Raw genomic sequence first — 4,863 nt, 5'->3', positions numbered from 1 at the left:
CAAGGCATGATGCTACGCTCCCCTTAAGAGCGGAGCACAATTTGGAACCAAGAAAGAAAGGAGAGAAGAATGATGCTCCGCTCTCCTTGAGAGCACTATCGGGCTTCACTCAAGAATAAATTCAAGGAAAATGTTTGCCAATGCTTGCCACAAGGCTCGAACTCATGAGCAAGGGGGATTGGGGGAGCGCTACACATGAAGAAAATAAGCCAAAAATGGCTAAAAGGCTACCCCCAAGGATCGAACCAAGCACCTCAAGGAAAATAGGAGAGAGGCGCCACTTCCTTCACAAAGAAAAAGAGCCAGCGCATGCCTCCAACAAGTTTCGAACTTGGGACCTCACTCAAACAAAAGGAGTGCTTAGCTCCCAAGGAGAGTAGAGCGCTACTCTCCTCATGCCTTGCACAATCATGACACGGCCAGGGAGCTTGGTGCGCACAAGACACACACCAAGGCAACAATGCTCCGCTCCCCACAAGAGTGGAGCGCTATCCTGAATGCTTCCCAATCTTGGCACGCAACAAAGAGCTCCAACACAAGCATTGATGCTCCGCTCCCCACAAGAGCAGAGCACCCCACTGGGAGAACTCTTGGGCTGAAAATTTAATTAAAAATCCAATTAAATTCAATTCTTCACCAAATTAAAAAGCCCACCCAAATTCTAAAATCCAAGAATAGAAAGTGTATAAATAGAAGCTAGTTTGATTTAGTGAGAACCTTTTTGCTTCTTTGAGAATTTTCATTTTGTAATTTTGAGAGTTTTTACTTTGAATTTGGATCTTAGAGAATTTGGAAGGAGAATTGATCTCTCTTCTTCCTTGTTCTTGCTTGAGCACTCTTTACTTCTTGGTTTGGATCTTGGGTGAAGAATTGAAGAAATTCTGTTTCAATCTCACCTTGAGATCTCTTGTTTATCTTTCTGCATAATTCTATCAAATCCTGTTTACTACTTTCATTCTTCTCTTTTCTTCTGCAATTTACTTTTCCATTTCTTTTATAATTGTTCTTGTTGGATCAAGAAAGGATTTGAGATCTAGACTTGTTTTCTAGTCTCTTCGACTCCTGAGATCTTCAATTTCTCTTTTAACTTCTGCAATTAAGCTACATTTACTTTCTGTTTTAATTCTTCAAGCATTTTTACTTCTCTGTTTGAGATCTACTTCAATTCAATTCATCTTCTATTTCTCTGTTAATTTGTCTTTTACTTCTGCTTGTTTAATTTCTGCAATCCTAGCTCCCTGAACCCTTTTACTATTCAAGCAATTTATATTCCTTGCACTTTAAGATTCAATCATTTACATTTCTTGCAATCTAAGCTTCTGCAATTTAATTCTTGTTCTTTAAGATTCAGCACTTTTACTTTCTGTTCTCTTTAATTTACTACAATTCTTCCCCCTCCAATTACATTTCATGCAATTTAGCTTCTGTCAATTACAAACCACTCAAACCAATACTTGATTAGCTTGACTAAATCAACTACTAAACTAAAATTGCTCAATCCTTCAATCCTTGTGGGATCGACCTCACTCACATGAGTTATTATTACTTGATGTGACCCGGTACACTTGTCGGTGAGTTTTAGGTGTTTGGAATTCATTTTCCAAAATACACCATCAAATTTTTGGCGCTGTTGCCGGGGATTGATTAGATTGACAATGATTAAGTGAAGTGGAGATCTAGATCAAGCACTTTTTCTTTTCTGTTTCTCTAATTTTTAACTAACACACTAACTTTTTGAATTTTTGCTTAAGCTAACTAAAACCCCACTTTAGCAATAGAGTGGAATTTTCCTGGCTTTTCTGGTTTTATACGTTTCTTGTATTTCTGCTCACTGAGTCAATGACAGAAGCAATTTTCTTCTATTGATCTTTCAAGCCTATCAACTGTTCGATACATTGTGTCAACTAATCCTCTGACCACCATTTGGCATGAGTATATTCAATCTTTATTTGGACTGTTTGTGATTGTGCAGATCATGGAGGGGAACTCAACGAACTCCAGTAATTGTGGGAGTAGTGTCTTCACCTTAGATGACAATGCAACCCATGATTTGAAGCATCCGCTCATCACCATAAACGATGTTGCTCAATGGCTTGAAGCCTTCCCACAAGGAAGCATCATCAGATGGGAAGATCTATTAAGTGAATTTCTAGCCAAGTTAAAACCACCCAAGGAAATTGGTGAGCTAGAAGCAGAAGTGCAACCATCCACACAAGAGAAAGGAGTGAAGGAAATTGAAGATGTAAATGCAGTCGTGAACCAAAACAAGCAGATGCATCAACAAACTCTGCAACAACTGGAGTTGATAGTCAGAAAAATCAATGAGCTGCGAACTGCTGTAGTAAGTGCATACAACTTACCTCAAAATTCACATGGTTGGAATCAACCAGAAAAAGGTTCTGGAGCAATTAACTATGAGCAACAAAGTCATGAGCGATTACACTCTCCAAACAATACCTCAAGCCTGTTCCAACACAAGTCTTAGGGTGATGTGTACAACCCACCTTGGAGGACTCATTCTAACTAGAGGAAGATCGAGCACCAAAATCAAGGACCAAGGGACTTCAATTACAATAACCCTAGCTTCACAAACCACCAAAAACACCACCATACCCACAACAACCTCTACACACCACCACAACACCCACCCTTCCAACCTCCAACACTCCACAACCAATCAATCTCACAAGACTCTCAGAGGATCACCAACTTGGAGATCTTAATAGAGAGTGTAAGACCCAGAACTTTTGAAAAGTCTTATTATGATCAAGTCTCAAATCATATAGTTATTTATAGCCTTAATTTCGGAAATCATTTTATTAAAGATAATTAAGGCAAGTTGTGATTTATTGAATTTGAGACAAGTTATGATTTACTATCCAATTTTATAATTATTGGAATATTTTCTATATTTAAATTATAAAGTTGCGAGTTATGAAATAATAAGGATTTTATATGATTTGGATTAGGTAAGTAATATTTTAAATATTACTATTGCTATTTTGGAAAAATGAAGAAATTAAGTATATTATTTCTAATTATTTGATTTGGGCATTTTATTGAAAGTAATTTGTAAAAATAGAGGAGCAAATAGTATTTTTATACATTATTATTGTTGGACTAGAATTTATTTCTAATTACTATATTATCTCTAATTTCATTTGAAATTACCATTTTACCCCTAACCTTAATTTTTGAAAATGAAACCCTAACCCTAAAAACCATAACCCGACCCGTTTTCCCCCAAGACCCAGCCGTAACACCCACAATGTTTCCCTCACCCAGCAGCAGTAGCAAGCGCAGCTTGCTTTTCTTCCTGAATCAAAGGAAAAAGAATGAAAATGGAAAGAAGAGGGGGACTGAGCCAGAAGGACGAAGCAGAGAGGGAAAGGGGGGACCGAATCGCGGCAGAGGAGAGGAGGGAGTTCGCTGTCGCGCCGCCATCGTCTTCACCACGCCTCACCGTGGGTCGCGCTACTGTCACCGGTCACCTCGCCGCCGTGCCCAGATCGCGTCCAGTCCTCGTCACCGTCGCTCATCCTCACCACCGCCAGCTGCGTTGTCCCTGCCAAGCTGCAGAACCTGCCTCCCTACCGCGCCACCACGCCTTGCCATGGAATCGTCCTACTGCTACCACTGTCACGGAGAAGAGGCGTTGAAGAGGGGCAGAACTCGAGTCTCGTTGCCGCCGTCCATGGGGCCTCGAATTGCGTCACTGTCACCGGCAAGAGGGGGAAGACGCGAGCTGGAGGAGCAAGATGAGTTCTTCTGCCTCCATGGTTCTGGTCCGCTGAGGAAGGGAAGATGCTGTCTTGGTGCTTCACGGTCGCCGACGAGCACGGAGGAGAGGAGCTGTGACCACGTCACTGCCCTTTGGAGGGCTATGCTTGGCCGCCGTTGTACTGCCCTGCTTCACCGTGGCTGAGCTCTGCCACTCCCAGCCCCCTTTTGGCTTGTGATGTTGTTGCGGGAATTGCTACAGGAAGAAGAGCAGGCTAAGTCACCATGATTTGGGCCGCTGTGACTTACGGGATCACCGAAGGAGCTCCGGGCCGAGTTTCTCCAACATGAGACCCTGCTGCCATTGCCGGAAAAGTTTGTCGGTAAGGGTTTTAAATTGCGGTTTTGGTCATTTTGGATCTTGAGAAGGTTTTAATGTTGCGCGGTTTTTATAGTTGATCCACCAGAGCTTCTGGCCACCGCCGGAGCTGTGCTGGGGCCGGTTCGAAACTGCAGCTGCTTCGTGTTGTTATTCCGGTAAGAAATTATGTTTCGAAAGCCTTACGTTAGTGTCCCGTACGTGTATTAAAGCCTATATGTTATTAATGTTCCTAGAGTTTAGTAACTGAGGTTGCTTGTTGTAAATTAGAGCTGTTTATGCTGCTGCGAAAATGTGTGGGGCTGTGCTTTGAAGCTGCCTTTGATTTTGAGTTGAGGTGAAAAGAACTTATGAGGCGCTTGGATTATGGAATTGCGTTTTGAGGTAGGGGTGCTTTCCAAAAACTATGTTTTGTGTATTGGAATTATTACATATGGATACTGGTGCGAGATATTGTGTATTTGGTGATTGTATCTGCCTTATGTATTATTTGATTGACTCGAATGACTATGGATGTTGGTTTGGCTGAATTGTTGTGCGGCTTTGTGAAATGTAATGTCTGAAGTTGATTCTTTAAAGATTTGAAATGAGTTTAATCCGTTGAGGATTGGTTTGAATTGAGTGAATTATTTGGAAGATGTGAAAGATAGAACACTTTTGAATTCAGCCTGGTTTACTTTAATTGACTTGGTTTCGGACAAATGATTTATTGCTGAATCAATTCTTTAAAGCTTTGGAAATGAGTTAAATCGGTTGATATTGAG

The 4,863-nt window shown here is 41.2% G+C and overlaps 1 long non-coding RNA gene across 1 annotated transcript in view; it reads left to right on the top strand.

The window, feature by feature from the left end:
* The window catches only part of LOC110264329, a 2,086-nt gene continuing 1,346 nt past the window's right edge, over positions 4,124-4,863 (top strand). The window contains exons 1-2 of the long non-coding RNA XR_002350320.1: positions 4,124-4,257; positions 4,370-4,483. This is a non-coding gene — a long non-coding RNA (uncharacterized LOC110264329). The remainder of the gene's footprint in view (positions 4,258-4,369; positions 4,484-4,863) is intronic.

This window comes from Arachis ipaensis, chromosome B07 (genome assembly GCF_000816755.2).
Source record: "Arachis ipaensis cultivar K30076 chromosome B07, Araip1.1, whole genome shotgun sequence".
Lineage (NCBI taxonomy): Eukaryota > Viridiplantae > Streptophyta > Magnoliopsida > Fabales > Fabaceae > Arachis > Arachis ipaensis.
The sequence above is the reverse complement of the archived record's forward strand: the minus strand, read 5'-3'. Positions and strand labels throughout refer to the sequence as shown.